General features: G+C 40.3%; 1 protein-coding gene and 1 long non-coding RNA gene across 3 annotated transcripts in view; both read right to left on the bottom strand.

Annotated features, from left to right (window-relative positions):
• The window catches only part of MITF (melanocyte inducing transcription factor), a 281,453-nt gene that overhangs the window by 153,141 nt on the left and 100,392 nt on the right, over window positions 1-27,920 (bottom strand). The gene's annotated exons all lie outside the window — the stretch shown is intronic.
• The window catches only part of LOC135228501 (uncharacterized), a 128,069-nt gene continuing 100,149 nt past the window's right edge, over window positions 1-27,920 (bottom strand). The window contains exon 2 of the long non-coding RNA XR_010319068.1: window positions 1-27,920. This exon is cut by the window's right edge and continues 40,052 nt beyond it. This is a non-coding gene — a long non-coding RNA (uncharacterized LOC135228501).

Raw genomic sequence — 27,920 nt, forward strand, 5'->3', positions numbered from 1 at the left:
TTTTAAACTGATAATTTCAAAAAATACATGTTCTTTTTTTTTTTTTTCCTTTGGGGGAAATGGAACCAGTTTATAAATGCAATGAGCATGAATCATCTTATCCAACCCACAAAGTAAGGACTACCTCTAGGTTAGGTTTAGGGCAAAGATGGTCGTGGGTAGGTAGGATGGAGATCTGCAGTCTCCTACAATGCAAAATAGAACTGGGCCCCGGAATAGAGCAAAACTGCTAACGCACTTGCAACCAACAGAGGGCTAATCCCAGGACCAAGCAAAGACTGCTGCCCAAAGACAGAGAAAATGCCACGTTACACAGTCATCACCCCCAGCAGGGACAGGGCAGCAGGGGAGTAAATGGGAGGTTACAGTGCGTACTTATACAACGTATGCTCCACTGATTGCCTCCAAGTAATCATTGATAATTCAGTGACTTTTCATTGAATCGTAATACTTTAGAGCAGCCTTCTCAATCAAGGACAACGTTGCCCCTCAGAGATTTGCCAATGTCTGGAGACATTTTTTAGTGCCACAGATGGGGGAGAGGGTGCTATTGGCATCTAGCTAGCAGAAACCAGGGATGCTGCTAAACATCCTATAGTACACAGAACACCCCCAGAATCTCTGGCCCCAAATGTCAATGCCAAGATTGAGAAATCTTATTTTAGAACAAGCAACTCTCCCAGAGGGTAAAGTAATTCCAACTCATTATAAGTATTAAATATTAACCAAAAAAAGTCAGTGTTTTATAACGCTGCTTTTTAGTCTTTGAGGCACAGTACAATGACATACTTGAGACCTTCATATATACCACAGTACTAGGATCAATGTGTAAAATTATTTTGAGTGATCAAAGCTGCTGCACAAGAGATTAGAGAGAAATACATCAAGAAATTTATTCATACGAGGGACCATTACACAAGAGTGAAAATGAATAAGCTACAACTACATGACTCCACGTGGATAAAATCAAAAATAATGTTGAGTGGAAAAGACAAATGGCATGGAATCCTGCCATAGGATTCTATTTATTTAAAGTTTGAAGTATGATTTAGGGATGTATCCACAGAGAGTAAAACTAAAATGAAAAGCAAGGGAGAGATTAGCATAAAATTCAGGATAATGGTTAACTCAGTGGGGAGTAGAAAAAAGGATATAGGAAAAAAAAATGAGGTTTCTAGAGTGTTCTATATCTTAAGAGGGATGATGGGTAAACAGTTACTCATTTTATCATCCTTTAAACTGATCAGTTTCAGACACTTGTCCATATGTATGACATACTTAAAAATAAAAAATTTTCAAAAATAAGAGTGTACGAGAAGTAAAGAAATGGAGATAGCAAGTATAGGCTATACTTTCAAGACATTAAGAAGTAGAACAGTGCATTTTGACTAACTGGCTAAGGTACCACCAGGGTCAGGGGTATCTCTTACTTTTCCTTCCTCTTAACTCTCCTTTGTCCAGTCACTTATCGCATCCTATCCATTAGCCACAAACCTGCATCTCCTCCACTCTTAGTTATTCTGACATTATTCAACTCTGGTTTAGACTACTAAATTGTTCTTCCCACTCCCCCCAATACACCCTGTATCTACTGCTAGATAAACCTTAAAGCATGGTTGTGTTGTTTTCATGTGACTACTTTAATAAAATTAATGGTTCATCAATATACCATCAATGAAGTTCAAACGTCCTATATTAAAGCATGGTTGTGTTGCTTTCATGTGACTACTTTAATAAAATTAATGGTTCATCAATATACCATCAATGAAGTTCAAACGTCGTATTTAGACTGGCAATCAAAGCCAACTTACCACTCTAGTCTTATCTGTTATAACTATCCCAACCAATATAAACTATTTACTCATTTTCCCACCCTAAATGTATACTCTTGCTTGGGTTGTTCTTTTTGCCGGGAGTAAATTCTATGAACTCACCAGTGTTCTCTAGCAAAAAACCTACATATTCTGTGCTAAAATGAAAGAGCAATGCATTACCAAACACTGGCAAGGTATAGAGTAACAGGAATACTCATCCACTGCTGCTGAGACTGTAAGCTGGTACAACCACTTTGGAAAACTGTTTGCAGCATCTACCAAAGCTAAACATACAGGTAGTCCCTGGATTATAAATAAGTTCCGCTCCTAAGTCTGTCTTTAAGTCCAGTTTGTACATAAATAGGAACAGTTAAGTATGGTTCACATGTAATGTCAGTCAAATGTTCGTCTTAGTATACAGTATATCTTTCTATGCGTTAAAAAAATTAAAGAAACACTTCCAGATACACTAAAACATCTTTAACATAATAACACAGTCATAATAATGTTTTGATGCGCACCACAAAGTAGCACCCGTTTGTTATTACGAACCACTGTATGTACTTAAAATTTTTAATGTAACAGGTTTTACGGGGGTTGGTTTGTAACTACAGGTTGTACATGAGTCATATATCCATACCCTAGGGATTGCTATGACCCAGTAATTCTACTTCCTGGTTCACTCCAAAGAGCACGTAACAAGAATGTTCACTGCAGCGCTGCTCACGATAGTGCAAAAACGTAGGCAAACCAGATGTCCACCAACAGCAGGATGAGTAAAGAAATTGTAACACATTCATATAATAGAATACTCTGAGAAGGAACTATTGCCACACACGACAACAGGGATGAATCTCTCACAAACACGATGTTAAGCTAAAGAATCCAGACGTGATAGTACATACTATACGATTCCACTTGTACAAAGTTATATAAAGACCAGACATTATTAATTTATGATGTTACTATCTATGATAGTAATTATACTTGGGGGAGGGGCTGACTAGACAGAGGCATGAGGGTGCTAGCAATGGTCTATGTCTTGGGCTGGGTACTGGGTATTTGGTAAAAATTCATCAGGCATATATGTAAGACCTGTACACTCTTTTGTAGGAATGTTATACTTCAATTAAAAGTTTATTTAAAAAAAATTTTAAGCTATCTAATCTTCAAGGCTATTCCTTAACAATTCTCCTCACTTTCTTGAAAAAAATCTTCCATGAGCCTAACTAGGTACCTCTTGCCTCTGTAACATCCAATAATTATATATATATATGTAAGACATATATATAAATATATATATAAAATTATAACCATAAAACTACCTTACAGTTCTTTGCACGTTTACTAAAATAGATTGTTACACCACTAAGTGCATGGGTCAGTATTTCCTTTTTGATTTCCCATAAAGCAATGCTAATCGATAAATATTTATGGGATTTAAACTACATGCATTGCCTCTTTCAAAGCAAGTACACATTTTTCTCTAAGTACACAGGGTAGATGCTGCCACACACTTTTTTAGAAATTATTTTCATTTATATACATTAAAATTTACCTTTGTGTGTGTGCATGTATAGCTCTGTAAGTTTTGAAATACACAGAGTCATGTAACCATCACCACAATCAAGGTACAGGACAGCCCCATCACCCCCAAAACACACCCCGGTGCTGCCTCTTTGTAGTCAAAATTTCCCCCACCCCTAACTCCCGAAACTGCCTATCAGTTTTCTGTTCCTATAGTTTTGCTTTTCCAGAATGTCACATAAATGGAATCACACCGTATATAGCCTTTTGAGTCTAGTGTCTTTTCTTTAGCAGGTGCATTTATGACTCATTGATGTCTCTGCAGGTATTACTGCTAACTAGTACATCATTTTAGGAATAAACCACAAATTGTTTATCCTTTTACCAGCTCAGGGACCTCTGGGCTGTTTCCAGTTTTTGGTGATCATGAATAAAGCTGCTACTCCATGTTTAATATTTTTTACAGGATATCTGCAAGTTACTCAGCCAAGGTTACACAATTACGGAAAAGGTGTATCTTTTAAAAACAAAAACTATGGAAAGGCAGAAGCGGACAATTTTCCCCCTATGTCAATGAAATCCAACTCATAATAAATTTTCTGTAAAGAGTTGAGCCACCTTTTCTATATTTAGAGCACATTAGTGGGCCAGAGTTCAAAATATCCAACTAAAGCACTTTTCTAAAGGCTCCCTCTTGCCAACGTGACCCCTGTGGCCATACTATTATAAATAACTTGTATGTCTTGATCTATGTAAAACTATTAATCACTGCTGGGTAAATAGGTGATTATGCCCTGCCAGCCCGTGCCCTTCATCTGACCTGCCGTCCTCACCTGCCATGCTCCTGGAGGACCATGAGCGACAGGCCTGGCACTCGAGGGCTCGGAAAACACGTGAGGAAAAGGGCTACTTCAACGATTATGCAGCGAGGCGGCTGCAACTGCACTTTTTTCTGTTGATTTAAACACAAAAAGCATACGTCCAAATCCTCGGGGGCAAAGTGCACACTTTGCAAAATTTCTGTTAGCTGGCGGTTTGGGTGTCCATCTGTGGAGCCTGAGCCACTGAATGGCCAGGGTCAAGGCCATGGGGGAAAGGAAATGGCAAAGTAAGACATTTCAGGGAGGTATCATAAGGTCCTGCCACCATGGCTAAAAAAAGCATGTAGGTTCTAAGCCTTTCCCAATCAAAAGTGGTGGAAAAACTCTTTTGGCTTTGAAAGTTGTAATATCTCTGTAGACAGTGACTAGGAAACCAATGGAAGCTTCATCCTTTGGCCTGTATGGAAAGTTCTTAAATAAAGATAACAATAGCAGCTAGTTGTGGAAGGCGTGTTATGTGCTCCTACTGTTTGAGGCACTTTACAAGCACTGTCTTATTTTAATCCTCAATAACAACCCTATAAATTAAGTACTATTATGATGCCCCCTTTACTGCTAAGAAAAATGAGACTTTGAGAGGAAAGGTTTGCAAACACGGAACTCCAACCAAGCAAGGCCGAATCTCATTCTGGATTCTGTGTTCTTAACCTACAGGCCACACCACCCATCAAACTGCTAGTCAACACATTCATTTACCTAGTCACTGAAAAAATATAATAATAATACATCCATGCACTGGGGAAATAAACGTAATTAAGATATGCTCCTTCCCTCCAGGAGCTCATTACTTGGAGGAGAGTGGGGAATCTTATAAATAACAACATCTGCATGTTTTTTGGTTAAATACTTTTCCGAGACTCGTGAAAACTATACAGAGTGCCCAGAAAAAATCCAAACAGAAGCCGACACACAAAACTTAACTGAATCTTTGAATCACAGGTTAGGAATCTGTGGAAGAGTGAAGTAGTTGACTATAAGCTGTAAAGAACTTTGGTTAAGATAGGAACAAAGTTCTACGGGAACTCAATGGAGAAAGCCCAGGTAGAAAAATCCTGAAGACTGGCAAGAATTCACCAGGCAAAGAAGGAAGGGGGGCCTTCAATGGGAAGGTATGTGCTTTAGAAAGCTGGAGGCAGGAAAAAGATCTAAAGAGGAAAGAGGAGGGAGGCAGGGAAGACATGCAACAATACATCAATGAAATAATGAAGGCAAGGGTTTCCTGCTTCTAGAAAGGACGTGGGGAGAACATGGTATAAAAGCCCAGGCCCTGAGGTCAGAGAGGACTGGGCTCAATCCCCAGCTCCTCCCCTTTCTAACTGGCTGTGCATCCAGGGGCAAATTATGCAACCTCTTTACACTTTAGTTTATTCATCTGTAAAATGGAAATAAGAACAGTTCCAACTTCAAAGGCTGTTGTGACACAATGCATGAAATAATGTATAACATTACTTGGCACCGACTTGGAATGGTGTCAGCATTCAACACACTGTTGTTATTAACAGCTGCTGTCAAGTCAGATGGTGACCCCGCCCCCAACAGAATGAAACATTGCCCAGCTCTGCGCAATCTCCACGATCGTCTGTGGATCTGACCGTTGTGATCCATAGGGTCTTCACTGAATAATTTTCAGAAGTAGATGGCCAGGCCTTTCTTCCTAGTTCGTCTTAGTCTGGAAGCTCTGCTGAAATCTGTTCAGCATCATAGCAACACACAAGGCTCCAGTGACAGACGGGTGGAGGTTGCACCAGATGGATAGCGGTTGTGCAAGAGGTACACTGGCTGGGAACTGAACCCAGGTCTCCCCCATGGAAGGTGAAAATTCTACCACTGAATCACCACTGCAGCCACTATTACCAACATCATCGACATCACCACCACCACGGCCCGATGCTAACATGGTCTCACAAAAGGAACTCCTCCAAATTGGCAACACAGCTGAAATCCTTGACTTATGTTTGGGCCATCCTTCTGCATTCTTAGATACAGGAGGTAAGGTAGAAATACCTTTGCCCCATAAAGTCCCAGTGCAAAAAGCCCCCTCTAAATCCTCTCCTTGTAAATTCCTTATAAACGCGGTCCCTTTTCTTTACTGTCATTGATCACATAAAAATGGGAGAACCATATTCTAGAAGGGAGGAGGGACCCTGAAATTATGATTATCTTTGGGATATGCTTGGTGGGTACTTTTTTAACACATTAACATCTGTTCATAAGAAAGAACAGAGATAGTTATCAAGAGCTAAAGAGATGTCACGTATTGCTGTCATTACTATCATGTCCATAACAAAAAAAAATGAAAATTCTTACGAAGTCTTTTTAGTCATCAGTTACCCATGTCACCATTCCTACCATGACACTGCTATGCACACATGGAAAAATGATTTAAAAAAAAAAAAATTCTACCCAATTTTTCGTAATGACTGTATTTTCCTAACATTTTGTTTTAGATTCCTCATGTAGTCTAGGAGCTAACATAAAAGGAATATTCTGGAATACATCCACAAGTACTCGAGGAAATATGTGGAGGATATTTTGTTTTGACTCCTCAGCCATAGTAATAGATGGAGCATTCATGAAACCCTTGGTCTTAAAAATGTTCCACGGCCAGTCAGTATTTGCCAGAGTGATATTGCCACAGAAGCAGCTGTGGAAAAACACTCATGAGAAACACAACTATTATCATCTTCCCCCACAAAGCCAGTCAGGATATCCGCTTATCTCTGCCATCTTCGCTGACTGTACTTACCAAAACCAGAATGTTCCCTGTACGAAAATGAAAATATAGGGATTCCAAAGATCCTCCCTGATCCCAAAAGACTGTTACAAAATTCCCTAAGCTTCCTATCAGCTTTAAGCCTGTTCTCCTGCAAAAGCATAGTAGTAGATGAATTCATTCAATCTAAAATTAAACAGTAGCTCTTGATGGCAGTGCTCGCCACTGAGTTGATTCCGACGAGTGCTTAACTGTTGGAGCCACCCAGGGACTCCTAAAATAGTCAGTAAACCAAAACCAAACCCACTGGTGTCGAGTCAATTCCGACTCCTAGAGAACCTACGGGATAGTGTAGAACTTCCCCATATGGTTTTCAAGGAGCGGCTGGTAGATTCGAACTGCCAACCTTTTGGTTAGTAGCCAAGTTCTTAATCACTGCACCACCAGGGCTCCTCAATTAAGTATTAGAAAATTCAATTGTCCTAGAACAAGAGGTAGAAGAATCTGCCCATTAAACAGGGACAGGAGGGAGAAGTTGAGGCTGCTGAGGGGATAATGTTGCTCACACACCATTAAACATAAATGTGATGGAAAGAGCTGACTGATAGGCTGTGAAGCATATGAGAATATGAATGCACCAGTTAGAAAAAAAGCCAAGTCGTTTCAGAACCAAAACAAGGGTTCCAACATGGCTGCCAGCAAACCTGACAAAGTCTCAAAAAATTGGATCAAAGTCTTTGAGACATACACAAGAACACCATAGAAACATGAGTTACAAAGTAGACCTTTCTCTCCATCTGAAAACTGTCCCATGTGAAAGAACTGCCTTCACCAGAAAATCCCATTGCCATCGAGTTAATTTCAACTCATAGCGACCCTATAGGACAGAGCACAACTGCCCCACAGGATTTCCGAGGCTGTAATCTTCACAGGAGCAGGCTGCCACATCTTTCTCCCATGGAGAATGTGGAGTCCCCATTAAAGAGAAATTCCTTGTACATATGCTTCAGAGCTAGCCATCTTCACTATCATTTACCTCTGGGACTGTGGTGTAGTACGTATACTTAGCTACCTTAAAACTATTCATGTGTCCAGCTGTTAATTCCATAAATACTTACTGAATACCCACCAAGAGCCAAAGACCAGACTTGGTACTGAGTAGAGACTGGTGAGAAAGGCATGGTGCTGCTCCTGATGCAGTTACCAATGCTGAATCTTAGCATTTCAGAGATGAGCTCACAGCAACTGACCCCATTTCACACCATTAGGAAAGGCAGTATCTAAAATAAAAGTCTAATACTTCTGTCTAATGCCAAATCCAGGCGTTCTCCCTCCTCAGGATTTTTGCCCTTACCATCCCCTGGGTCTACAAGTATCTTTCCCAGACTGCTGCATGGCTCGCTTCTCAGACAATTCAAGTATCTGTTCAAAAGGAACCTCAGGAGCAAGGTCTAACCTAGCAATCCCAATAAAATAGGAACCCATCTGGCATTCCCTATTCCACTTACCTGCTTTATTTATCTCCATCGCACTTCCCACCATCGGACAGGCTCTATGTTAGCCGTTTATTTTTATCTGCCTCTCCCCTCCCTGGCCCCCAAGAATGTAACTCTAGTAGGGCATGTATTTTTGCCTGTTTTGTTTACTGCTCTATGCCCAGCACCAGAACAGTGCCTGGCACAGAGTAGGTGCGCAATAAACACTTGTTGAATGAATGGGCCCAGTGTTCTTTTTACCTACACCTCCCCACCCCTACCCCATGACTGTCTTGCTGAGGAATTTTACAACCCTGAGATTGGGGAAAAGAAGGACATTAAAGAAACTTGAATTCGGCACTGCCCAAAGTATGGGCTGTGCTTAACCAGCAAGATGAGCCAGTGTGGTGCACCAACATGGCACTAAATAACAACTAGTCACATATCGGGAAAGTGGAGGGATACAGGGCAAGTGGCACCCAGCCTCAATGTCATGCAGACAATAGGAGTGGAGAAGACTGTGGTGAACTAGACTGAAGCCCATTCAAGGGCAAATGATGGGCCGTTCTTGGTGGATCTTTGGATATCTCAAAGGTATATGGAAGTCCTGTATGCAAAAATTAATGATTCCCCTAGTGATCAATTCACACTTGTTTTCAACAACGCTTGGGACACACTAAACATATTTAACAACAAAATTCAGTCTATGGGGCCACTGAATAACATAACACATGGCCTCCAGAACAACAACAGTTATTGTTTTCTCTGATAATCTTCCCAGGTGCCAGGACAGTGCACATACGTAGGGCACTGAATGATAACTTCTCATCTTCAGTAGATAACCTCTGAAGATGGTCATGGGGTCCTAATCCTCCTTCTTAGACACCAATGAACAACTCCTCTGACTTACTTAGCTTTTCAGTTCTTCATGCAAGATCATGGAAAGTCAACCAATCTTAGATACAAAACAACTGTGTGTGCTAAATGCCTAACGTTTTCCCAGAGTATCTGTGAGGAATTAGTAAAAAAGAAAAGAATTTCAGAGCTCTGGATGGTGCTGGAATCAAGTAGACTCTAAAATAGGTCAGAGAAAAAGCTGAATTCTTTTTAAACTCTTGCCAAGCAATAAAACAAAAATTAAGTGAATTGGGAAAAAAAAATCATTCTCTGATTTTTATTTGTAACTTTTTTGTCCCCAAAAGGACTTAAAACAGCATATACAAAAGCACACAACACCCAAGATGAAACAACAGAAAATTAATTTAAGTGGATGAAAGAAAGAGAACTCCAGAATAAAAAAGTAAGATAAACCCAGGAATAAGATTAGTATACAAAAAACGAGAGTCTACACATTTTATACAGGTAGGTCACAAGCTGATTTCTAAGCAAGGAGGAACAAGTCCAGTGTCTACAAGGTCCAGGCAGATAAAGTAATTGAGTAAAACAAACTGGAGAGCACCTGCTCTATTTTAGAAAATACGGCACTACGTCTCGGATCCAGTTGTTGCCATGGAGACATATGAGCCCAGTGTTGCCATACCTGATTTTCCAATAGATGGTGGAAACTCAAACACACTTGTGTACAATCATCTCATTTTCAATGTTAGCAAACTAGTTTTTCTTTGGGTTTAAAAAAAAAACTGTGTGGGTCAAAGAAAACATGTCTGTGGTCATAAAGAGGAAGAAGACATGATCAGTTACATGACTAACAATATCCATAAAATAAAAGGCCAAAGTTGTGCAGAAGTACAGTCATTTGCGGTACTGAAACCAGAGAGACACTTCTCCCAAGAGTCTTCATAAAGAGGACACTGTCCCTAACATCCACAAAATTGGAGACTAACCCTACACATACAAGACTCATAAGGCTTTACCTTATAATGACCCTGGAAGAAGACTGAAGGTATAATACTAACTGTAATTTCACACAACTAATTGCCAGGGGGAGCCAAATTCTTAGATACAGAAATTTCCGCTGGTCTGTCTTATTTCAGGTATAGATTTAACAGCAGATCTCCTTTAACTATTTTTTTTTTTACCCCATGCCTCCTTTTGATAAATGTAAAATTCTCACACCTTTTTTAGAGTATTCAGAGAAAGAGATGAACCTCTATTCTTCAAACTGAAATCCCTAAATACTGGCAGCATTTGATAAGTACTGAGCTGCAATATGTTCAAGGTTATATTCCCTGACAAGGACCTGGAGTGAGGTAGCCTCTAAGGTGTTAAATTCAAGGTCATTGAATTTAACGGAAAGCGCATCTGGCAGTGGGGCTGAACTCTGGGAAAGCTGAAGAGCCTGGCAATCCTCCAATCACTGGCCAAGGAAGGATACAAAGGTAGGACTAAGTGTCTCTACAAAAAAAAAAAATATTGTTCTTAATCTGTTCCAGATCACAAACAAAAGGACAGTCAAGTTCTATGCCATACAACGATGCTCCATGGGAACTCTGGGATGGTGATGGGGAGACAGAGCTCCAAAGTGGGCTCTTTACACATCTAGACAGAGTGCAATTTTATTCTATCTATCTCACATACAGTCTGTTCTAGATAATGCTACTTCTGAAAATACAAATTTTTCCCAACACAACTGATACATTAGGGAACAATTCTGAGTATAGCTCAAACTGCTTATGCATGAATTTGTCCACAAGATACACTAGGAGAACAGAGAAAACTGCATCCAGCTGAATCAAGCTGCGTAGGAATACACAAAACATACACACCTCAAATATCTATCAGTTACCTTAGTTCACCAAGCCTGTTATGCACCATATCCATCCACATCTGGTGTCTCAACCCTGGTGGCATAGTGGTTAAGAGCTACAGCTGCTAACCAAAAGGTCGGCAGTTCGAATCCACCAGGTGCTCCTTGGAAACTCTGTAGGACAATTTTACTGTGCCCTGTAGGGTCGCTATGAGTCAGAATCAACTTGATGACTATGGGTTGGGTTCAATTTCAGATAACCCTCTCTCCACCACTTCACAACAGAATATTGCCCAATACAGTGCTGAAGATGAGCCCCCTACATGGCTCACCACACACACTGGTCGCAACAATGGACTTGAGTATACCAACGATCATGCAAAAGGCACACGACTGGGCAGCATTTCATTCTGTTGTGTGTAGGATCACCATGAGTCAGAGCCCGCTGGACGTCAACTAACAAAAACAACAACAAACCACTTCACATTAACTCACAAGGTGCAACCCTCCTGACTCCATTCCTCCTTTGGGAAAGTGTAAAATTTTCACACCTTCTTTAGAATATTCCAGAGAAATAGATAAACCTCTATTCTTTAGAATGAAATCCATAAATACTGATTTTTCACAGCAGCGTTTGATTTTGCTTCAATAAGCAAACTTCAGGACTTTTCCAAGGTAAAGTGCCATGTTTACTGTTATAGTCATGTTTATTTAACCATTTAACAGGTGTAAAATAGTCTACCATTTGTATTATGTTCTTATCTTTTTTTTTTTTAATATGGCTGTGAAGAAGTTTTCAAGTATTATGCCTTAAACCTTATTTTTCCACTTCACCCTATGGTGTTTACTACACAACTTTGCATAGTGTGATTTTTAGAAACACATACAAGGAGCCCTGGTGGCACAAACATTAGGCACTTGGGTGCTAACCGAAAGGTTGGTGGGTGGGACCCAACCAGCAGCTACACGGGAGGAAGACCTGGTGATCTGCTTCAGTAAAGATTATAGCCTAGAAAATCTTGTTCTATCTGTTACATGGGGTCTCTATGGGCCGAAATTGACTCAATGGCACCTAACAATAGCAACAAGGGATGTTATGCAGTAACAGCTGACTGTACTGGGATTCTATATAAAATATTATTGGAAAAATGAATTTCACTAGAATGTAAATTCTCTTAAAGCCACCATGTTGCCAACTCCAAGGAGCACCATTCACGTTGTATTTTGTGTGTCTCATTTTTATTATAAGTGAAATTAACTCCGTATCTAACAAATAGTTATGTAAAAGTCTAATATGTGTCATGAAAGTAATATGGTCTAAGAATGTATTTGTTCACTGTGGAAAATTAGAAAAGAATTAAAAAAAAAAAAGTCACTTGTTATCCTAACACATAAACATTTTGGTGTTTTTCTTTCCAGTATTTTCTCTTTACACATTTAGCACAGCTATCTCTGCCATATGCACTATTTAACTTGACCTATTTATTTTAACTCTGCTTTAAAATTGACCTGCCACTTTTAAATTAAAGCTGCTCACTTTACTACAAAAAAGAACTAACACTATATTGACTCAGTCATTTAACATTAATTGAACACAGACTACATGTTCAGCACGATACTTTATGACATACAAATTAGAATATTCAATGTGCTTAACCACTTCAAGAATTTAAAGTTTCCATATTTGGCACAGCTGCAACATTTCTTGCCATTAAGATTAATTAGTATTTTCATTCCAGTTCTCAGATTTGTTAAAAATATAAATTATATAAATAGCACATTTAGAAAAGAAAATGGACTTTATTATCAGGCTCCTTCAAATTACAGCTTAAAGAATTGCATTCTGCCCTTTCATCTGTCACCTTTTCAAGTACCGTACCACCAAAATTAACTACACAAAACAAAGCTGTATTTGAATATTTTTAAGGAGTAAATACACATATTAAAGTGTCACAGAGACTGTCTACTAATTTTCTCGCCTTTTTCTCCCCCAGCAAAGTTATTTTGGGATTTGATTTACTGTGAATATGGATTTAAGAGATAACAAATTCTGTGGAACATAATATTCATATATATGTGTGTATACATATATATACTCATATATGTGAGTATACATGTATGTATCTATATATGTAATCATTTATGCCAAGTGTTGAATTTTCTCTCTGACAAGATGTGAAATATTTCTGTCATTCTAAGTGTTTAAGTTAAATTTCCTAGCTGGCAATAAGCAATTAGGAGTAAAATGCTATTTGGGGTTTCATCACCCCTTGCCCTTTCATGAAATGCTATGAAATACTAAGAAATGAGGGCAACAGAGAAAATCAAAAGAGGCTGGATAATTTACACACACAGTAACGGGCTCTGAAATCACTGGTAACTGATTTCTTCCCTTCTCTTTTTCTTTTTTAATTTTATTATCGTAAAACATATACAACATTTTTCAACGTACAATTCAGTGACATTAATTACATTTATCATGTTGTTCTACCATCACAGCTCTCTATTTCCAAAAGTTTCACAACACCCCAAACAAAAACTCAGTGCCCCTGGAGCAGTAACTCCTCATTCCCCCATCACCCCAGCCCCTGCTGACCTCTAATAAACCGTGGTCTCTACGCATTTGCCTATTCTAGATATTTCACATAAGTTGGATCATACAATAATTGCCCTTTTGTGTCTGGCTTCTTTCACTCAGAATAATGTTTTCAAGATTCATCCACGCTGCAGCATGCATCAGGAATTCATTTCTCTTTGTGGCTGAGTAATATTCCATCGTACGTACATTCCACATTTTGTTAATCAATTCATCTGTCGATGGATGCTGGTACTGTTTCCACCTTCTGGCTATTGTGAGTAACGCTGCAGTGAACATTTGTATCCATGTGTCTGTTGGAGTCCCTGCTTTCATGTCTTTTGTGTATATACCTATTTCCCTTCCCTTAATAAAAAAAGAAAAAGAAGCTGCTTGGCTAAGTCATTATTCCGGTTCAAAGATGGAGGATGGAAGGGAAAAGTGGAGAAGGTCACAGCATTCCATCTTCAGGTGCCGTTCAAGTGCCAAGTCTACCACGTTTTATTCTTCCCTCACTCTCAATGAAAATCACAGCTGTTTTATTATAACAACTTCCGAGTGGTAGTTAAGCCTTTGATTAAGAGCCCATCCCTTTCACAGTGCTGCTGTGTGTATCTGACATGATGGATTAAGTGTTCCAGCTCACCTTGGGCAATAACTTTTCCCAAACCTCACAGCGATTCACCTTGTTCTCCCACAGCAGCACTCCTGGAAAGGCTGTGTTTGAGAAGCTGTGCCAGTGAACTCTGTAATTTTCCATCAAGGCACCTATCATAGCAGAGAGAAGGGGACCACCTCCAAAGAGGACAAGAAGTGAGGTCAGGGGAACAGTGTGAGTTCACCCTCAGCAAGTGAGACATCTATGCGGACAGATGGACAGACAGACAGTTAGATAGATGGATGTCATCGAGTTGACTCCAACTCACAGTGAGCAAGAGAATGAAACAGTGCCCAATCCTGTGTCACTCTCATAATCGCTGCAAGTCCTTCATGGCAGCTACTGTACCAATCATGCATCTCACCAAGGGTGTCCACTACCCTCACTGGCCCTGTCCTTCACCAAACACAATGTCCTCCTCCAGTGACTGATCCCTCCTGATGACATGTCCAAAACAAACCAGTTAGACAATGTTCTGTTGTGATTCAGGTTTTCACTGGCTAATCTGAAATGGACGTAGATGACCAGACCTTTCTTCCTAGCCTGTCTAAGTCTGAAAGCTCCATTAAAACCTGTTCACTATGAGTGACCCTTCAGAAATTTGAAATTCTGGTGGCTTAGCTTCCAGCATCACAGCAACACACAAGTCACCACAGTACAACAAATTGACAGATGAGGGGGGAGACATCAATTTACATCCTCACATTTTTGCTCACACTCTATTCTGTAATATCTCCTTGCTCACATCAGTATCAAAAAGTTCCCAAATCGCTTACCAGTTGAATTACTGATGCTTTAGCACCCCAGAACCCAAATATTCAAGAACTACTGAACTTCCAAAGAGATAGGCCTCGGTTAACCTCCAATTCATGTGGCCCTTGGCATAGGGCTTCAGGCTCCCACCCCTCCCCCCACAAAAAAAAAAACCAAACCTGTTGCCATCGAGTCGATTCCAACTCACAGCAACCCTACAGTACAGAGTAGAACAGCCCCATAGAGCTTCCAAGGAGCATCTGGTGGATTCAAATGGCCGACCTTTTGGTTAGCAGGCATAGCTCTTAACCACGGCACCACCAGGGCTCCTCAGGCTCCAGGAAGGACAAATATGTCCACAGGAAATACACACCACCAAGGACAGGAGTACTTTACATTTTTGAAAAATACCAATGTGAATGTTTTCTTAAAATAAAATATCCTTATTCATTTTTATACATCGGTCTTTTGAAGTAACACTGCATTTAGAGCAGATAAAATTTCCCTTTTGTGCATGCTGAACATTCATGAATGGAAATCTTGAAGCAAGTTCTTCTGAGCCTGGACCAAGATGTCACTGCCACTTGGAAAAGCTATCGGCCACAGACGTACCCCAGGCCCTCGCGGCGACCCCCTGTAGTCTGGCTGAGACCTGGAATGAGGGGGCAGGCAGGGGGCCCCAAGCCATGGCAAACAGAGAGGGTGCACATGCACTGCCCCGAGCCTCAGGCCAGGCCTCTCTGCACCGTTTCCGTTCGGAGAGCTACTCAGAGCCCCGTTATTCATCACAACGTCCTAAAAAGATACAAGACGATAAAGTCCTCAGCTGTGCTAGACACAGGAAGAAAAATGTAGCCACAAAACGAAAACTGCCTTTTAAAAGCGGCTATGGCTAAACTTCAAAATAAAAAAAATGTTTTAAATTAAAAAAAAAAAAAAATCACATGATCTTACTGCTTGTACTACAGCTAATGAAAAGAGGCATTTAACACCCAGTGGGGAGAAAAAAGTGCTTTTATAAATTTATCAGCAATTACTACAAAGGTCATTTGTGAGGGCTTGGTGAATCCTCTCTTTTTCTGACCTCTAGGACCAACAGACTCTGGAGTCAGAATCTAGGAACTTATTCTAACCTTGAATGTTCTCTCAAGTCCCTTAAAGAAAAAACGAACTTCACATTGACTGAAGCGTGACATTGTTTCCATCGAAACAAACGTGCAGGTTGAAACCATCATTACATGTCATAAATATCAGTAATGGCCACTCAGCAAAATCCAACCCATTTTTAAGGTCATAAACAAGCACACAAAGGGTGCTATGCTGATTTACTGGAAAGCTCCTCTTGAAAAGAAAGGGTCACGAAAGGCTACGGCTCAATCATGCTGCTCTCCACACACCAGCCCCAGAACTTACACTTGACCTTTGCAATTCCCCTTGCAAATCCTTTCAGCACTTTGGTATTGCGCTTTCAAAATTAGGGGGCGGGGAGGCAAAGCTATAAAAATCGGCAGCAGGAACACCAGGGTATGCCGGAATATGATAAATGTCTTTCTCACAGAAGAAATGCAGGCACCATTGATTGACAGAATCCAACGCAAAGGACAACTAGCCATTTCTCCCTTAACCACTTAGCTTTTAAACCCAGAAAAGCAAAATGATACTTACCCTGTGAAGCCATTTTATAGGTTGACTCAGAAATGTAGCCTGTTAACAGGGCACAAAACAGCTACAAACCAAAGCTCCAAACGCTCACGGAGTTTAATTGTCCCCAACCACCTACTAACCCCTGCTACTACGTCTGAATCTGGCTTTTATTAAAGAACTTCTGCAAATGTAAAGTGGATGAGTAATCGTTCAGGCTTCGTAGAACATGACAAACCCATCACTAATAAGAGGCGTTTCATTTACTCATCACATATTTGAGTGCCCTTATTTATTTCTTTAAGCAAAATTCGTGTTTTTACTGATGCAAATTCCCTGCCAGTACAGCGTGCACACATTGTCCAAAATGCAGTAGGCTGCCTATTGTGTACATTAACTTTTTCCGGGTCCTTGTCAGCAGTCACTAATGCTGAACTAATATGTAAAGACATAGCCTGCTGCACAAACCTTTTTTTTAAATTAATATTACCACTATTCTACCATTTTCCTAAGTAAAATAAAATCTCCATCCACATTCTACCCTTTCCTCTCTCTCATGAAAAACTGTTTTGTTATAATAATTATTAGAAATACAAAAGGATATGAAGCATAAATTCACTGTCTCCCCATAAAGTCCCTTCTCTTAGAGGTAATGACTGTTGGCAGTTTTGAATGTATCCTTCCAGAACTTTCTGTCTATACATTATGTTTGTGTGTATATACACACACTTCAAAAAAAGAACCCTTGGGACGGATGAGTCTTAGACATCAGAGTTCTCCCGATTTTATAAAGATAACAGAGTACATACACAGTATAATATCCCCAGTGAGATCAAAGCAACCGCTCGTAATCAAATGTGTTAATATTTCTACAGGAAAACGTATGAATATTCAACTGAGTGGAATAATATAGACTATAAATAGCCTTGTGTCATTTAAGGTCGGGTAATTGTGCCAAATGAAGTATCAAAAAAAAAATCCTTCAGCATTCAGACCTTCGGAATTCGGAATTCTGGGTAAGAGATTTCATACCTATAGTTTTTCTTCCAGTTATCAAGTTTTGAAAACTTTATTTTTACTATAAATGTTCACAGTAGGAGATTTTGAAAATATTTTTAAAAGTAAAATCAATAAAATGAAAGCCCCCTGTAAAACCGAAGCACACAGAGAATCCAGCTTTTTGGGCTCACACACGGAACGTCTCCTGGGAGTGCACACCCATACTCATTACTGTTACGACACATTAAAAAAAAAAAAAGCAAATGCAATTCTTCACCTCACACAAGGTAGAAAGTAATTCCTGTTTTTAAAAGTTAGAAGGAACTGTGCTACCTAATTTCAAAGAAGGTGTTAGATGGACGGACACGTATTATCTTTCAGGCTGCCCAGTGCCTTTAACCCTTTTTCTGGGTTTGGAGAATCTGCTGTCTTAAGAGTTTAAGGAGAGAGAGATGGCTTCCCACTGAGGTAAGTCAGATGGAAGTACCTTACGGCACAGCATAAAGTTCTCTTTCCCAGGTTGCCTTGCAGCTGTGATGAAGACATGTGCCACAGCTCAGCCACTAGGATAGACATGAGCCCGGCTAGGAGAACCTGTGCACTGGCAGGGGCGGGAGGCAGCTACATTCAGAAGGCTCGGGGCAGGGGTTCCGGCTGCACGGCTAGTGCTCCGTACCGGTGGGATCAATGGTGCAAGCTGCAAAATGTGTGCCCAGTGGCTGCAACATCAGTGTCTCCATTCCATCAGTGTGCTAGGGGCATGGCTCCTGGCTTCTCAGCCTCAAGTCTGGTTCTCTGGCCTCCCTCCCCAGGGAACCTGAGCTCCTGGACACCCTTTAATAACCTCCCTTTCTGCATAAACTAGCCCCCAGATTAATCTTTCTAAAGCTCATCTTTCACCATTTTGCTACTTAAAAAGTCCCCCCATCTATATATATAAACGTATACATAACGTACATACACATATATATACACATACACACACACATACACACACACATAGAAGCCCTGGTGGCATAGTGGTTTAGAGCTCAGCTGTTAACCAAAAGGTCGGCAGTTCAAATCTACCAGCCGCTCCTTGGAAACCCTATAGTGCACTTATACTCTGTCCTATAGGGTTGCTCTGAGTCGGAATCCATTCGACGGCAATGGGTTTGGTTTTGGTACATATATATATACACTTTAATAAACATTTGCTGATTAATTAATTCTTAGATTCAAATCTGGAGAGTTTTACTAGCCTGGCACTGAGGAAAAGAAGAAAAAGGCAAATAACCCAGTCATTCAGAGATTTACAAGGCAGCTCCTTGAAATGCCCTCCAAAATATAAAACCTTTGCCAGAAATCAGGTCTGTTATGAAATACATAGGTGAAAATATGTCTTAAGGACCCAGGTAAGTTACCTATTGCAGTCTACTCAAATGGAATGTTGCAAAAAAGGTCGAGTGTTACGATGATGGTGACACCAGCCGCATTATCACACAGCAAAGAATGAATTTCACAGCAAGGAAGAAAAAATAGTTTATTTTCACTAAGGAAAATGAAAAGATAGAGGGGTAGGAGGATAGGGGCACGGGACAGGGGAGGAAAAGAAAGAGAATGGAAGGGAAGGGGAGGAAAGCCTTAACCTCCAGAATTTTCTGCTAATGCCCTGTTCTCTTATTATTGTCTGAGAGCATATCATTAATGGTAACAATAAGGAGAAAAATATCATAATTATAACAGTTGCCATTTACTTTGTTCCTGCCATGCGGTGGGCACTATGCTGTGCCCTAAGATACTTACATCTTCATCAACTTTATTGCAACTAATATTTACTCTGGGCACTGTGCTAACCATGTTACATTTCACTCTCACAACAACGCTGCAAGTTTATATATTATCATTCCCATTCACAGATTAGGAAAGCCAGGAGCAGAGGTCAGTTAACTCACCTAAGGTCTTATCCTTGATGACTTTGAGGGTCTGGGGTAAAGTAAAATTGAACCAAAGAAATAATAGAAAAAGATAAAAATGCCACATGGGAATATCTGAAATTTGAAATGAAACGTAAAGAGATGCATTGCAAGTCAGGTTATGGCAATATAAGATCTGAGAGTCATGAAACCGTAACCCATGGGATGGATGAGTTAAGCTCCATGTTGTACACTCTGAAAGGGAAAGTCAGATCTCACGTTCATTCATTCATTCACTGAACAAATATTTACTGAGCATCTTCTAGATGCCAGATATTGCTCAGGTATTAGGATACAGGAGTGAACAAAACACACCAAAATCCTCACTTTCAAGGAACATCACAGTGGGAGGGAATATGGAAACTAAATCAAAAAAAAAAAAAAAAAAAACAAGCTGTATATGCCAGAAGTAGCGAGCTAGGGGTAAAAATAAAGCAGAGCATGGGGATTTAAAAGGGTCAAGACAGAGATAGGCAAGAGATCCGATTTAAACACGGCGGACAAGACAGATCTGAAAAGGTGACATATGAGCAAGGGCTTAAAGAAGGTTAGGAAATGAGCTCTGTGCCTGGTTGGAGGCCAACCGCTGCAGGCAGAGAATACTCAAGTGGGACTGTGCCTGGCACGTTGGAGAAACAATGAGTAGGCCAGTCTAGCTACAGCAGACTAGCTACAGAAGCAACGGGGAAAACAGAAGAAGATAAAATTAGATCTCATAGGCCACTGTATTCTTCATTTCAAGAAGTCACGCACCACTGAGAGAAATCTGATGAAAGCTAAGGACCCCCATCCAAAAAAAGTGCACATACAAATCATTGCCCCTAATTTCAGAGGGTTAACACCTCCCCACACACCATCCCAGACGCCCCAGTTTAAAAGATCACATTCCTTCCTGCTAAACCAAAGAAACAAGCTGGATTTAGCTCTACCTTTATGGCATCTCAAAAGGCAACAGTGACTCAAGGCAGGAAACACCATTCTCTGCCAATCCCTGAGACCGCTCTTGTTCCGCTGCCCTCGGCAATCTGGAGAGGCCACCTACAAATATGGGCCTGAGGTGTTACTCTCACTTTGTCAGCCACAGCAATCAGGGACAGAAGACTATCAATGGTGATCTTTACATCCCTAGAGTACACGAATGCACGTATTAGTAGCTCAATTCGAGCTGGATGATAGTGGCACCTCACAGTTTCTGTCTATATTTGTGTGTGCATCTATGTGTCTATCTAGACAGATGCTGGATAGACAGACAGACAGACAGACAGACACAGATAGATCCATTCTTTGCCTATAAGCTAAAAGACAACAGGGATTATCCATCTGTTTTGTTACTATTGTATTCCCAGTGCTTAAAACAGTGTCTAGGCACACGGTAGATGCTTAATAAATAATAGCTGAATGAATGAATAAATCCGAAGAATTACTTACGGATAAATTATTCTAGGAAGCAAGTAGATCTAAATGTCACAATTAAATAGAATGGCTATGTAGGAAAGGTTAGGGGACATAGTTTAACTAGGGATTTAAGAATCCTTACATGAGTCACAGTAATCCATGTCCTAAACCATACCTATGGAATATTAAAAATGATACCACATTTTTGTCAAAGTAAAGCAGTATCTCACCAATGCTTCTCAAACCATCTGTGGCACCATTTTGGTTTTATTTGTTTTTGGTAATTTCAAATTCATCATAGTCCAATACTTTTGTAAACTATCATGAAAATGAATTCCTAGAACAATTATATGAAAAACAAAATGGACACACAGATATGCAAGCCCAAATTTTATTATTAGATTCAATAGATCTAAAATTACTGTGAGAGACTGTTATAAAAGTTTTTTTGAACATCCTCAATGTCTGTTTTTATCTCTTTACAGACCAGCAACACACAGTTCATAAACCAATTCGGTCCATGGGCCGCGGTTTGAGTTGCATGACTCTTAAATTACACACACACAACACACCCCACACACAAAACATGCAACACCCCCCCCACACACAACATGCAACACACCTCAGGCACAATACGCAATACGCCCCACATGTGCAACATACAACACACCCCACATGAGCAACGTCCCCCACACACACAACATGCAACACATAGAACGTGCAACACACCCAGCCTACACACACAACATGCAACACACCACACACACACATATCCACCACACCCCACATACACAACACACACACACACACATACACACGATGGAGAGCTCTCTACTCAGTTCAGATGCCAATGCTTTTGCTCTCTAGCTGATAATGAAAAAAATAACATCCTGCTTTCTGTTAAATTTCTGTCAGAGACTTATTTAAACCACCAAGCGAGTCTGTGCTGCTCATAACAGCAAACTCTAAGAATATGTTAATACATGGTTATACCTCACTGCATATCATCCCAAAATGTAAGCATACAAATTAGAGTCATATTATTCATTTTACAGCAAATTCTACATTTAGTAGAATTATCATCAAATTCACCTTATGTATTAAAATACCATAACGATTTTATACTAATCAACTCGCAAGATGTAATCTTTATGTATTTACCTTCTAGGTTTATCTATCCACAGCTTTACAGTAACACAGTCATTATGTAAACTAGTGCATCAGTTGCCATCGAGTTGGTTCTGACTCGTAGCAGCCCTATAGGACAGAGTAGAACTGCCCTATAGAGGTTCTGAGGCTATAAATCTTTAAGGAAGCAGACTCTCACATCTTTCTTCCGGGGGTGGCTGGCAGGTTCAAAACCCCGGCCTTCCAATTAGCAGCCGAGCACTTAACCGCTGTGCTACCAGTGCCTATTTTAGAAAGGCAAAAAAAGAAGAAACGTAGTAAAATGATGTATATACTTGGGCCACAAATGTTCTGCTTTACCTGTTCTAGATTAGTCAACTTTATTCACTTGAAAATTATTCTATGCAAACTAAATAAAACGTGATTAAACATAATTTATAAACAAAAAAACACGTTAATCTTGTAAGAAAAATACAGGCTGCCTTTTTTTGTTCTGTCTTGTTCTTTTTTCATTAAAATAGCTCCAGATTAATGAGGGATGCCAGGTATTCTTAAATAATCCTCCCCTTAAAATACAACCATTAAAGCTATATAAACATAATCCTGAAATCTCTAGTCATTCACAGAGCTTCCTTAAGTCAGGGTGAGTTAATGATTTTCCTCAAAGTCCAACCAAACACGCGTTCCAAAGGAGAGCATGCTAGAGGCCAGCCACAGTGGCCATATTGACTGACTGATTTGTTAGCTGGCACCCGTGCAAATAATCCTAGCTTCAGGCCAATTCTACAGAAAGGCGACGGTATTCCTGGTCACATTCATAGCGTGACTTTTCTAGAAGGCAGGATGAAAGACCGTCATGTCGAAGCTTCAAAGAGCTTCTAGCACGTCATCTAGCATAGGATAGGAGTAAGTATTTACTGAATTAAAGAGTGACACTCTGGGTTCCTCATTCTTTTAGGCTGCTGAGATCCTGATACACAGGCATACTTTTGTGAGAAAGAAGAAATCATCAGGGTGCCCAGGCCACTGACTTGTAGCCTTGGTCTTATGTATATCTTATGCATTGCCTGTTTGCTGGTTTGGCAGTGAACCAAGATGTAAGTTAGAAAAAAAAATATGATGCTATTGAATGAAACTGAGAAGGAAAAGCAAATTAAGAGTTCCACCCCAGAGATTATACCCACTGACTCAAGAAAATGTTTAAAACATGACTGAGCTGCCCCTCTGTGCCATTTACCTCCCTGCTAACTGTTAGGCCTGCAGAAGAGTGTTTGTGGAAGACTTGATGGTAGAGCTGAGTTTTCTTAAATTCTCAGCAAAGAAATCAACTGGCAGGAGTGCTACTCAAGAAACATTAACCTGTCAGTCTCAGGTAGGATGGATCATACTACTGACAGGCTAAAGTGGAGGAAGGATAGCATTCAGGGTTGGATAGTTCTGTCCCCAGAAATTCCAGATTTGCCCTCTGACTTGTCACCAATGAAAGGTAAATACAAGCGGCACGTGCCATTTCCAAACAGAAGCTCTAGGAGCGACTGCATGGTTCCACCATTCCCTTTTCCACCTGGTCAAGACCTAGGCTCCTAACAGGTAGTGTGCCTTGAGCCTTAGCTTCAGGAGGAAGGGGATACAGAGCAGAGGCACTGTCAATCTGCAATACCTGTGAGCCACAAGGATTTTGGAGTGCTTTGTTAATGCAGCAAAACTTAGCCTCGGCTGACTGATGTATGACTTTAGAAGAAAAGCTCACAAAACAATGTTTGCTGAAGACCTGATGGTAAAGCTGGGTTTTTGTAATTTCTTAAGAGTAGAAATCAACTGGCAGCAGTGGTACTAGGCAAAGATTAACCTGTCAATCTCGAGAAGCTGGATTATACTAGTGAGAGGCTGAAGTGGAACATAACTACCATTCAGAGGTGATATAAGTCAAGGAGGGTCTGAGTTAAGGCAGTGGCAATAAGGAAGGACACGAGCAAAACTGCAAGATGTGGGGCTATTAGCTCAATCGGCCACTCTATTCACAGACCACGCATTCCAGTAAGCATGACCCACGCTTAGTTCAATATCTCCCAAAGTGAAATACGTGTATCACTGGTGGCATGTGAGATGCTTTTGATGATAAATAGAAAAATATTTAAAGTAATTTAGGGTATCTTAGGGCAAAGCTAAGTAAAACAAAGTGGGCTGATTAAAGATAAAGAAAAATCAATAAGCAAATAATATTATGATGGTGAGTTTGTATGACAAAAACTGAGAAGATAACCTGGGAGTAAATGAAGCCTGGTAATAAGTGTGGTAAAGACGAAGGAGGGGGAATAGAAAGAAGATTCAAACATTATTCTGTAGGTAAATTCAGAAAAAAATGAAAACCACATTGTACAAGTCATAGGACATAAATGGTACGCAATATTGAAGCTTTGCTGTTTAAAATCTTACTTGAATAAACAATAGTAGCCTCCATTCTTTAAGTACCTACTGTAAGCCAAGCACTGTGCAGACAGCTCAGCATTCAGAATTTCATTTAGCTTTATAAAATCCTGCAAGACGGGCATTAGTATGCCACTTACAAATGAGGGGACATGCATGAAGATGTAAATAACTAGACCAAGGTCATACGCAGTATTGTGCTGTCTGTCCAACTCCAAATCTGTGCCCTTAACCTCACACTCTGCTGTCTTCTAACTTGCAAAAGTTAAAATAATAATAATATTGATGACAAATATTTGTACTGGAAAACTTCCTAAATGCCTATGAACAACAGGATGGATAAACAAAACTCCACAAATACATACAGCAATGAAAATGAAAGAGCTACAATTACCCACAGCAACATGCATGAAAATCTCCCCAAGGTATTTGTGATCAAAGAATGCTAGGCACAGATGAGTACCTACTGTATGACTATATGACTGATTGCATTTATACAAAGTATAATATAAGTCCAATTTAAGGAAAACAAAAGTCCTCGCAACTGGACCAATAAGTGACATCATGGCAAATAGAGAAGATGTTGAAGTTGTCAAGGATTTCATTTTACTTGGATCCACAATCAACATCCGTGGAAGCAGCAGTCGAGAAACCAAACGACGCACTGCACTGGGTAAATCTACTGCAAAAGACCCCTTTAAAGTGTTGAAAAGCAATGATGTCACGTTCAAGATTAAGGTGCACCTGACCCAAGCCATGGTGCTTTCAATTACCTCATATGCATGTGAAAGCTGGACAATGAATAAGGAAGACTGAAGAAGAACTGACACCTTTGAACTGTGGTGTTGGCGAAGAATATTGACTATACCATGCACTGCCAAAAAAATGAACAAATCTGTCTTGGAAGAAGTACAACCCGAATGCTTCTTAGAAGCAATGATGGTGAGACTGTGTCGCATATTTTGGACATGTTATCTGGAGGGATCAGTCCTTGGAGAAGGATATCATGCTTGGTAAAGTAGAGGGCCGGTGAAAACCAGGAAGACCCTCAATGAGATGGACTGACACAGTGGCTGCAACAACGGGCTCAAGCATAACAACGATTGTGAGGATGGCTCAGTGTTTCGTTCTGTTGCACACAGGGTTGCTATGAGTTGGAACTGACCCGAAGGCACCTAACAACAACAGCAACACAATACAGGCAAAATTAATCTACACATTTCCAAATCAATATGGTGGTTACACTTGGGAGGGGTAGTAACGACAGGCATATGTAAGACAGCTTCAGAAGGTGCAGACAATGTTCAGTTTCTGGGTCTGGATGCTAGTTAATAGGGATTCAGCTTGTAAAAAAAATTTACTTACAATACGTGCATTTTTCTGTACATATATGGCACATCAATTTATTTTTTATATGACACATCAATAAAACATTTCAAAAGATAAAAGAAAAAGATGCCCCTGCTCACGAGATTTTCCAACGTATCTTACTAATGTATTTGGATTCAAATGCTCTTTAATAAAGCACATACTGTATCTTCCCACCACTTGTCTGTCAGTTTGTTGTACTGTGGTAGCTTGTGTGTTGCTAAAATATTGGAAGCTGTGCCACCAGTATTTCAAATATCAGCAGGATCACCTAGAGTGGACAGTTTCAGCAGAGCTTCCAGGCTAAGACAGACAAGAATGAAAGGCCTGGTGATCTGCTTCCAAAAATTAGCCAATGAACATTTTTGGGATCACAACAGAACACTGTTCGACTTGCCTGCTTTGGACACATCATCAGAGGAATCAATCACTGGAAAAGAATATCCTGTTTGGTAAAGCAGAGGAACAGGGAGGGCAAAGGAGACCCTCTGTGAGATGGATTGGCATGGTAGTCACAATGAAGGGCTGGAACATGCCGGTGATTATGAGGGTGATACAGGACCAGGTAGCCTTTTGTTTTGCTGTACATAGGGTTGCCACGAGTCAGAGTCAACTTGACAACAGCTACCTATCTATCTATCTATCATCTATCTATTCCCACACTTTGTAAATATTAAGCATAAACATAAGGAAATAAATCACTGGAGATTAAAAAGTTAATAGATCGGACTGGGGGGAAACAATGAGCTCAGAAGCAGGCGATGTGCTTTCAGGCATTCTTCTGTTTCCTCGATAGGTGCATACTCTAGAGTCATGCATTTAACCTCACCTGTGGTCAGTTTCTCTCTCTCAGAAATGAAATGACTGAACCAGATAACCCTCAAGTTGCCTCAGTCCAGCCATTTCTTTTTCTGAGTCTTAGACTTGCCCATACCAGACTGCTGCAGGGTGCACACAGAAAAGGGGAACCAAAGAGTGACTGCCTGCAATGCTATCACATGATAAAGGGGTAGAAGGAAGCAACCTCTGACATGTACGTTTAATCAACTTCTGATCATCATGATAGATACTACAGCTCTGCAGAAACCCCCCAGAAACTGAATTACCACTCATCAATAGGGTCCATCAGCAGCAGCCTTGCTCATATATCCGGAAGCCCCCAGACAAAGCAGACTGAATTTGTAAGTCGAAATCTTTTGTGGATTTTCTCCTCCAGGATCATCAGAACCAGTATCCTACTCCTCTACTATAAATAACCTGAAAGTTTCCAGATTTTCCAAAGATTTGCTTATTCGATCACAAGAATGCAGAGAGAGATAAAAAGATGCCACATAAACGAGAGACTCTATCAGCCTGAGATCAAAAGAACTAGACAGTGCCCAGCTACCACCAATGACCGCCCTGATGGGGAACACGACAGAGAGTCGCTGATGAAGCAGGAGAAAAGTGGGGTGCAGAACTCAGATTCTAGTAAAAAGACAAGACTTAATGATCTGACCGAGACTTAGAAGAATCCCAGAAGAGATGGCCCCCAGACTTTCTTAACCCAGAACTAAAACCATTCCTTGAAGCCAACTCTACAAAGATTAGACTGGACTATAAAACATAAACAATAATCGTGAAATGTGTGCTCTTTAGTTCAAGTAGGTACACAAGACTGAATGGGCAGCTCCTGTCTGGAGGTGAGGTAGGAAAGGAGCTGGTTGAATGGACATGGGAAATCCGGGGTAGAAAGGGGGAGTGTGCTATCACATTATAGGGATGGCAACAAGGGTCACATAACAATATGTGTATAAATTTTTGTATGAGAAACTAACGTCAGCTGTAAAGTTTCACCTAAAGCATAATAATAAAAAAAAAAAGAATGCAGAGATATATATTATAGCACATATATTCTTATTCCA

Source organism: Loxodonta africana, chromosome 22 (assembly GCF_030014295.1).
Source record: "Loxodonta africana isolate mLoxAfr1 chromosome 22, mLoxAfr1.hap2, whole genome shotgun sequence".
Taxonomy (NCBI): Eukaryota; Metazoa; Chordata; class Mammalia; order Proboscidea; family Elephantidae; genus Loxodonta; species Loxodonta africana.